Source organism: Amblyomma americanum, chromosome 7 (genome assembly GCF_052857255.1).
Source record: "Amblyomma americanum isolate KBUSLIRL-KWMA chromosome 7, ASM5285725v1, whole genome shotgun sequence".
Classification (NCBI taxonomy): domain Eukaryota; kingdom Metazoa; phylum Arthropoda; class Arachnida; order Ixodida; family Ixodidae; genus Amblyomma; species Amblyomma americanum.
The window spans coordinates 105,062,279-105,072,221 of NC_135503.1; the positions used below are offsets into that span (position 1 = coordinate 105,062,279).

General features: G+C 47.5%; 1 non-coding gene across 1 annotated transcript; it reads right to left on the reverse strand.

Moving 5' to 3' along the window:
• Window positions 1–3,948: 3,948 nt before the first annotated feature.
• Window positions 3,949–4,020, reverse strand: TRNAS-GCU (transfer RNA serine (anticodon GCU)). The gene has a single exon. It is a non-coding gene; the product is annotated as a tRNA-Ser (tRNA).
• Window positions 4,021–9,943: the final 5,923 nt, after the last annotated feature.

The window sequence follows — 9,943 nt, forward strand, 5'->3', positions numbered from 1 at the left end:
ATTGGATAAATTATAAGTTCTTCTCTGCATGTTTCAAAAGAACTGTTAAAAAGGCAAAGGAGGATTATAATCAAAATTTAAACACGTATCTCTCAAAACCCCAGAATAAGAAGGCTCTCTATAGATTCATGGCGCCGAATAACAGCTCTTCGGCCTCCAATCGCATAAGGTCAATGGTAATGTCTCCGCAGGAGGCTAAGCAAAACCTTGAACGCATCGCGCAGGGGCTGGCCTTACGTTTCCAGGTACAGAAAGCAGAACCTTTGCACACTCTCACCCCCAGCTCGGACTATCCTGAGGTCGACGTGTCGGAGCTCCTGCAAATTGTTTCCTCGATGCACTCTGCTGCTCCGGGATCTGACGGGATTACTGTGGGCATGGTAAAGATTTTAGCGCACGACTTTCCAACTCACCGTCTAGATATTGTAAATGCGTCATTGGAAACCTCTTGGATTCCTCACAGTTGGAAAATTGCGAAAATAATTTTAAAAAAATGCAGACAATGGATTTCAATTAGACAATATTCGGCCGATTGCTTTAACCTCAAATTTAGTAAAGCTAATAGAAAGAGTAGTACACAGTCGCCTCACAAAGCATGTTCATTATATTAACGGCCTCAGCCCCGCACAGATTAACTTTCGTCGCGGTTGTTCCATATGGTCCGCGCATGTGGATCTCGAGAGCCGAATACGACTCTCAATGCGCCAGAGAGAAGTTTCGGCCTTGGTGACGCTTGACGTTGCGAAGGCCTATGACAGCATGGAGCACACAGTTCTCATTAACAAGCTTGCTCAACTACAACCACCGCATTACCTCTACGCCTGGATTTGTGAATTTCTCAAAGATAGATTTTTCTTCTGTACAGACGGATCTTTTTGTTCTAATACCTATGGTCAATCAAGAGGTGTGCCGCAAGGCTCTGTTCTTTCTCCGCTGCTTTTCAACATATTAGTTCGGGACATCCCCATTAATCCTAACGTTACAGTTTATGTATACGCAGATGATATAGCTTTTTTCGCATCAGCAAAGGATATTCATGTGCTCTACGGGTATTTGCAGGCATATCTGAATGCTCTTGAAGTTTGGTTGGACCAAATCAATTTATCACTTAATGTCAGCAAATTTGGCGTGCTGGTATTTCCACCCGACGCTCCTATGTACATCTCGCTAGCCTACCGCTCCACTCCAATTTCGCAGGTGGAGTCGGTTAAATACCTTGGTGTTACTTATGACCAAAATTTGGACTGGCGACACCATATTAAGAATAATGTTATTAAAGGGGAACGTGCACTGGGCCGTTTGACCCGAGTTGGCAATAAAAAGTTTGGCATGCGTCGTGACACGCTACTGTTGCTCTATAAGGCTTATATGAGACCGATTCTGGAATTTGGTTGCCCCTTGTTCTCTGGTAGCGCGAACTACAAGCTGCAGCCATTAGCCTTACTGGAAAGACGTGCCCTACGGCTATGCCTCGGGCTCCCAAAATCAGCTTCCAACGCTGTCCTTTATCTGGAAGCCCGTATCCCCAACCTCTATTCCCGCTTCCAACTTCTAACAGTGCTTACTTTCCTCAAGTCTTTTGACCCGGCCCCAGGCGTTAGTATTCCAATTTTGTATCCCAACCCCACCTTTTTTTGACTAATCACTGGCCACGTTATCAGCTTCCGCAAGTTAGGTTCACACAGAATCTGTTAGCTCCGCTTCAGGTTGATCTGATCACCTTGCAACGAGTTGCTGACACGCAGGCTGATCCCGTCTTCTATTACGAGTTTATTTTCCCGTCCCATGCGAAGCATATGCCCGCACATACCCTAAATGGTCTTCTTTCTGAGCACCTACAGAATTTTCCACATCATACTGTTCTCTCCCCTGATGCCTCCGGCAGCTGTGAGAAGGCGGCGATTGGCATATATTCGCAGGATCTAGCTTGGAGCTACTCCGTTCTTATCCCTGATTATACTCCTATATTCTTCGCAGAGTTTTTGGCCATTGGTTTGGCTCTTCTCAAAATTCCCAGACATGTCGCACGGGTTCTTATTCTTACAGACTGCCTTTCAGTTATTGTCTCTCTCCAAAATTCGGAAAAATCTTTCTTGACTCGTTCACTTAGGTTTTTTGTTCCGAGCACAGCGCGCGAGATCCGTTTGGTCTGGGTACCTGGGCATTCAGGCGTCTATTTTAACGAGGTGGCTGATTTATTGGCAAGGTCAGCTCTCAGCGCACCTGTAATATATCCTCACCTCATTCTGTTAGCAGCTTCACGTTTCCAGCGGTTCCAACATATTTCAGCCACTTTGAGTGATCCGTTGCTCAATACCGTGGACTTTCAACACCTAAAGTACCCATGGAATATCCGGTGGTGTAAGTCAAGGCTTTGTGAAGTGTCCATGACACTCCTGCGATGTAGAATCTCTCACTTAAACTTGTACTTATGCAGGTGCGGGTTCGCTGCGACAAACCTTTGTGTATCATGTGGGCAAGTTGAATCAATCGATCATTTTCTCCTCTCTTGCCGGCGGTTCGCGGTTCAGAGAAAGCAATATCTGGAGGTTCCTCTTTCGAGACTAGGACTGCCTCTGTCTCTTAAGGGGCGCTCACATTAGCGGGAAAACGCGCAACGCCGGGCGTTTCCCGCGTGCCGCTTCCCGCCCAAGCCGGTTTTTCTCCCGCGGACAGCCTGCTCTCCCGTCCCGCGGAGCGATGGGTTCGGTACCTATTTTTCCCGTGCCGGTGACAGAACAGCCAATGGGCGCCGACCGTGAACCGTGACGTCGGTCCCAGTTCAGTGACCCCGTCGGCGGAGGCGGAGGCTGCGCGCGTCCGGCCGGCCGGCCGGGGCACTCGGCGGCTGCTTTGCCAGGGCGACGGGAGGGGAGCTAGCAGGGTGCGCTTTCCAGTCTTCTCTAGTGTCAACTGACTATCCCCTTCTCTTTCTGCTCGTTCGGGTCCTCCCTCAGCGCCTCCTCTCTCCACATTCCAAGACAACCGCAGCGAGAAAACGCGCGTAGTGTGAGCGTCATTCCGAGGAGCTGCGAGGCAGCGTCGACGTTGACGCTGTGCCGGCGCGGGAAGCTTCCCGCTAGTGTGAGCGCGCCTTTACAGTTCTTCTATCGTTCGGTGCGAGTGCCAAGGGATTCCCGTTAAGCAGTGTATGCGGCTACCTTCACGATTACATAAGTGCAACTAATCGATTATCTTGTTAGCTATATACAAAATTCTTTCGCATGTCCAAAAAAGGCTAGATTGATTCTATTCCAGATGACTCGTACCTCTTGAATTCATTTTATTTTTCCCAATTTTATTATTTTTTTACCTTGATTCAGTCTTCTGACGTTTCCTTCCCCGCGCAAATGCTGCATTGGCATTCTACTCTATACCTTGGCCAATCCCCCCACGTGGGTATGTGCCATATTACTTGAGGAGAAGAAGAAGAAGAAGAAGAAGAAGAAGAAGTAGAAGAAGAAGAAGAAGAAGAACAAGAACAAGAACAAGAATGGGTGTGAGGTAACAATGACGCGGTTGCGGTGCAGGATACCAAGTTTGAATTTATATCTATGCAGGTGTGGGTTGATACCGACGAACCTATGTGACGCATGTGGGAAAGTTGAATCTATGGACCATTTTCTCCTCTACTGCTCAAGGTTCGCACTTCAGAGAAAGATTTACCTGGAGGTCCCTCTCTCCAGGTTAGGGCTCCCTTTATCTTTAATAATAATAATTGGTTTTTTGGGGGGGAAGGAAATGGCGCAGTATCTGTCTCATATATCGTTGGACACCTGAACCGTGCCGTAAGGGAGGGGATAAATGAGGGAGTGAAAGAAGAAAGGAAGAGATAGGTGCTGTAGTGCCGGGCTCCGGAATAATTTCGACCACCTGGGGATCTTTAACGTGCACTGACATCGCACAGCACACGGGCGCCTTAGCGTTTTTCCTCGATAAAAACGCAGCCGCCGCGGTCGGGTTCGAACCCGGGAACTCCGGATCAGCAGTCGAGCGCTCTAACCACTGAGCCACCGCGGCGGGTCCCTTTATCTTTGCCAGTATTATTATCGTTTGGTGCGAACGCCAAGGGATTTGCATTGGGTTCTATATGTGGGTATATAATCGTATATTATATACGATTATATAATTGCAACTGGTAGGTTGATGTGCTAATTCTTTTAAAGTTCTACGAGCTCTTCTCTTTTCACCAAAATGCTGTCTGTTATTTAACTGTCAATATTGTTCTGTTGTTTTTATTCATTCATTTTTCAAAATTCACGATTGGTGTTACAATTTTGTCTTCATCTTCCATGGAAACTTATTTGATTTTACTACACCTTGGCCAATCCCCCCGCGTGGGTATGTGCCATAAACCTAGGGTGAAGAAGAAGAAGAAGGGGCTTCTAGAGGCTCGTGAGCTGTGCGGTATGAGTGCACGTTAAAGAACATCGGGTGGTCGAAATTTCAGGAGCCCTTCACTACGCCATCTCTTATTGCCTGAGTCGCTTTGGGACGTTAAACCGCATAAACCATAAACCGTTGCTCAAGCTGGTTCACGGCCTGGTTAGTGGGACCTCATCAATAGTATATGCTTGTCTTCTGAAGGACATACTGCCCTTCTACAACAGTCTATAAGAGTTCTTTCTACAGCCTGATAGTGATGGTACCTGTGCCGACTGATAAAGCACAATATTGGAGGTGTACAACATTTCTTCCCGTATTCTACGTAGAAATTCTAATTGCTCACAGGTACAAAGACCTCCTCGCTTTGGCCTCTGATTGCACCTGTCAATGCATTCACTTCACGGTTCGTGCGCCTCTTCTTCAAAGCTGGACACCCTGCAGCAGTTCTCTCACTGGAAGACTGTGTTTAATCGCAGCAGGATCTGCTTCTCCGTCACCTCGTCGATAAACTTCGCCATGAGCACGCGAGAAGCCCTCCACTTCATAAAGGAGCTCCCAATAAAACTCACAGACGGTGCCCAGCGATGCACCCGCTTCAGGGTAAGCGGGCAGACAACAGCACCTTCTCTCACGTACACTGTGCGGCGTGAAGCAGAGGACGCATCATCACCCGATTATGTGCAGCAATTTCAGACAAAAATTTTGGACATTCGAAGATGGTAAGAAGTTTGCCTCATCATGAACTAATCACGCGCGCAAGTTACACATTTCTTATTGTGTAAACTTATTGTGTAAAGTGCATTGTGTGAGTTTCTGTTTTTGAAGCGAAAGCTTTATTGGCCGCGAACTTTACATTTCGCCGTGGCGGTGCTCCGAGGACGCACATGACGTCACATTGCGCGCCTCACCGTGGATATTTCTCTCTCGCTCACTAGTCACTACTGCGCATGCGCCACTAGTAGCACCGAGCCACAGGTGTTCCGCCGCTGCATAGCGCCGCGCCTTTCATCAAAATCTAACTTTCAATTTTCAGTTTTATTTTCTTCTTTCCCTCCCTCCTTTATACTTTCCATTACGGCGCGGTTCGGATGTCCACCGAGATATGTGAGACAGCTACTTTTCCATCTCCTTTCCCCAAAAACCAAACAAAACAAGTGAGCCGACGGCATTCATAGAGTTCATTGGCGTTGCCAACTTTGCACAGACCGTTTATTTTCACGAAAGGAAATGCGCACCACAGACTCCGTGGGTCGGTGGAGACCTCAATCTCGCTTTCTTGTACATGGCGTCCCCGCCGCGGTGGCTCAGCGGTTACGGGGCTCGGCTACTGATCCGGAGTTCCCGGGTTCCAACCCGACCGCAGCCAGCAGCGGCTGCGTCTCGATGGAGGCGAAACACTAAGGCGCCCGTGTACTGTGCGATGTCAGTGCACGTCAAAGATCCCCAGGTGGTCGAAATTATTCCGGAGCTTTCCACTACGGCACCTCTTTCTTCCTTTCGTCTCTCACTCCCTCCTTTATTCCTTCACTTACTGCGCGGTTCATGTGCCCGCCGATATGTGAGACAGATACTGCGCCATTTCCTTTCCCCAAAATGCCAATTGTACATGGCGTTGGTGTCCAACTGCAAAAGCCTGCTTTGATTGCATTCCGCGCACTGGATAGGTAGCGCGCCCTCCTTTCCAGCCTGGGAGGTGGCATGCAGCTAATTGTTGATTGCGAGAGATTGATCAACAAATGAACGCCGCGGCCTATATTTTGCTGCAGGGCCGCATGTCAGCCACAACGCTGTCAGCGCTAATGCATTCAGGCTACATCTCTCTCTCACCACCACCACACATGAATGAGGCGTCCACATATACAGGGAGCCAGTTATGCGCCCTTTGCTCAAAGCCATCGCTGTCTTGATCGTTGTCAATGCCAACGCCGATAAACACAGTGAACGCCGACATCCTTCGCTTTGTATATCCTGAATTAGCTGAGGTAATCCACACCAATTCCCCTTTTTTTAAGGAAAGGAAATGGCGCAGTATCTGCCACATCTCGGCTGACACCTGAACCGCGCCATAAGAAAAGAGATAAAGGAGGGACTGAGAGAATAAAGAAAGAGGTGCCGTAGTGATGGGCTCCGGAATATTTTCGACCCCCTGGGGACCTTTAATGTGCTCTGACATCGCACAGCACACGGGCGCCTTAGAGTTTCGCCTCCATCGAAACGCGGGCGCCGCGGTCGGGTTCAAATTAGAGCACTCGGGATCAGTAGCGGAGGCTACTGATCCCGAGTACTAGAAAGACGGAGGCGGCTGTATAAGCATGGCGCAAAAACGCAGCGCAGCACATGCAACGAATTCTACTGCGTTGAGTGAGGCTGACATAGCCGCTAAACGCGCTGGTAAAATCGCAGCGAATTGTGATTCTCCCAGAATCTCGTTATGCCAGGGGGTCATTATGAGAGACACCCAAAAGCGATCACCGCCATTTGATTTGAAAAAAAAAAATTGGGCTAGTTGGTGATCGTGTGAATGGAGTTTCAAAGTAGTAATTTTTCCGCGAAGGAGAACTACTTTCAGTTAAAATTTTTAATGTGAAACACAGCAAGCGCCAAATTTTATCTCTCAGTATTTCACTGCATTGTTCTCTCATGCGACTTTAGTGATGAAACCACGGAAGAATGTCCTGCTTTTACTTACTTTACTGAAAAGCCAAAATTGGGACATTTTAAGAATTTTTTTCGCGTACATCGTTAACATTTCAGCCAGAATAGTTTCTCCGTCTTTCGGCTGTTCCTCTCGTTTACGGTAAAAAGAATTTATAATTTTCAACGGAGTACTTTTTAAGAAAGTTTCTTCAAAATTTGACAGAAGTTACTTTTTTTTTCTGAAATTTAAACGTAATTGACGAATCATGTCTCTCCAGATAGGTTTCTGAGAGAGCCCATCAATTTTTATGGGCCTATCTTGCAGTCCCAAAAACGAATTTTCCAAATTATTGAGATGTCATCTCAAACTCTTCGCTCAGGTGAAATGGCAAGCAGGAAAAAAAAAGCGCGCAGGACGCATTGTCATCAGCTCCCGCGCTGCCACAGAAGGTAGATGCAGTTCCTTCGGGGAGGCATGATGGCCAGGAGGAGGAACATAGGCACTACACAGTGACCTCCACAGATATCATCAGTCGAACGCGGCTAATTAGTCGCCGCCTGTCCACATAGATCAAGGTGTTGTTGGAGGGCGAGATGGAAGTCAAGGGAATACTGCGAAAACCCGAAGAGTTAACCCCAAACAGCAACCATTTTCCGTGGGTCGGGGACGACAAGGCGGGGACGGTAGAAAGGGTGGCCTCGCTCCTGTTTTTCTTAATCAAGGACTTTCATTGCATAAAAAACATGGACATTGAGATCGGCAGTCTGGATTCCTACGACGGCATCCTGTGCTATGCGCTCAGTGGCAATGAGCACGTCAAGAGTCTTCGAATTTCCTTAGAGAAGTTCCGTGAATCGTATACGTTTTTCGCTGTAATCCCATCCATAAAAAGCGTTCAAAATGTTGAGTGCAGGCCGGAACAAGAATGCGGAAAGTCTGTTCTGGAACCACTGTCTTCAGTTTTGCGCACGACAAAGAAGCTCCGGTATTTCTGTATTCCCGATATCTGTGTGACATACACGGATTCAACAGACCAGTTGAAGTCAGTTACTTAATGTCCTTCCTTAACAAACCTCTCTATACACTTAACGGTCCTAGAACGTTCTTCTGGTGAATGCAAGCAAGAAATTTGCTACGTACGTCAGGAACAGCAGCACTTTGACGACACTGAAAGTTTCAGGAGGGTGTAGTGAAGCTTGTTCTTTCTGAAAGATGATCCTGCGAGGATTATACGGAAACAAAAGCATCCGTTAACTTGAAATGGAAGCAATGACCGCCGATAGAGAAGCAGGCGAACTCATTGCCAGCATTTTAGCCCAAAAACAGTGCGCTTCGTTCCTTTTCTCCGGGATGGAAGCTCTTCACTGACTTGCCGGAAGCTGACTGCGATGACTGGATAACAGCCCTAATTGGGAACGAAACATTAGAAAGATTGTCTGTTCACTTGAACATTTGGAGCCCTCCGCCGTGGAGGCAGTTCTTCAGCGCCCTTTCAACAAAACGCGGCCTAAAAGCATCACCATTGCCTGGCTTAACGCAGGAGCTGCCCTTAAAGAAGTCTGCGAAGCCCTGCGGGAAACTGGCGCTGAAGAGGAAGTCACCTTGATACCACACTTCGAGCCATTCGTGTCTGGAGACAACTTAAGCCTTGTCCAGTGCAGGAGCTTCGTGGGCATTGTGTGTTGCTCTTTTCCACAAACCTGTGTTGCTCAACTGCAGATGTTGGTCCGTCAGCTCTCCGTGTGGAATCACGTGACATCAGTCATGCTTGTCCTTAGAGATGAGCACAGCACGGATTTGTCTCCTGCAATTGCCGACTACATCAGGAGAACGATAATGCCGAGGAAACCAATGCTGGAAGGCCACAATAGAGTCACTGCCACGAAACGGAAGCATCAGAGAACTGGTCATTGACGCGGCAGTCATGAAGGCCGAAGAGCTTGAATACCTGGGCGCAGTTATCAGATGCAGCCAGAACATTATGAGGGCATTATTTCTTTGGGTGCCCGCAGGGCTGTTCCCTAACTTCCTAATGCATATCTCGAGCGGGATTGAGAACGACGCTCTGGTCAGTACTGAGTTCCCCGCAAACACCTGTGAAACATTCGCTGTCTTTGACACGCCGAGGCGAAACTCCGGCCTGGTTGCACGAGCTTCTAACTTCCAGAAAGGAGCCCCACTCGGTAGGTGCGTATGAGTGATTCAAAGAGATGCAATGGCTATACGCGGGGAAGTCAGAGTAAATTATTATACTGGGTGTTTCAAATTATTCAGTACAGATTTTTCTTTGAAAGAGGTGTGAGTGACACACGACAGTGCGGTTAGTGCTGGTGTATTCTACAGCACGGAGGACACTACGTAGCCGATACAGCGCTATATTTATGCAATTTACTCATTTAGAACTAATCAACTATATATGACTGTTTTTATATTAGGGCCAATAATATAAGGCGAAATTGAATGCCGGAAAATATTGAAGTTGAGCTCAGTTTTTAAATTTTCCTGGTTAGCAATGTGCTCCGAAATATCTAACTTCAAAAATGAATGTATCAAAGCTCGTTCAGTTGGCTTTCATGCATTACATATTGTTAAAAGATTGCCGCTGCGTGTAGTGTTGTTGTGGAAATAGCTGTTTTTACTACATAAAATAGACAAACGGGTTTTTTATTTGCGGCATCGGCAGTGCCTACATAATGAGGAAAGAAAAAGAAAAAGAAATAAAATTTCTCCGAAACTGGTTTTCGAACCAAGGCCGACACGAACAGGTGAGCATCGTTGTCCACCTCATTAGAGCACTGCGCCACCACCACCATCATCATCATCAGCCTGACTGCACCCACTGCAGGGCAAAGGCCTCTCCCATGTCTCTCCAATTAACTCTGTCCTTTGCCAGCTGCGCCCACCCTATGCCTGCAAACT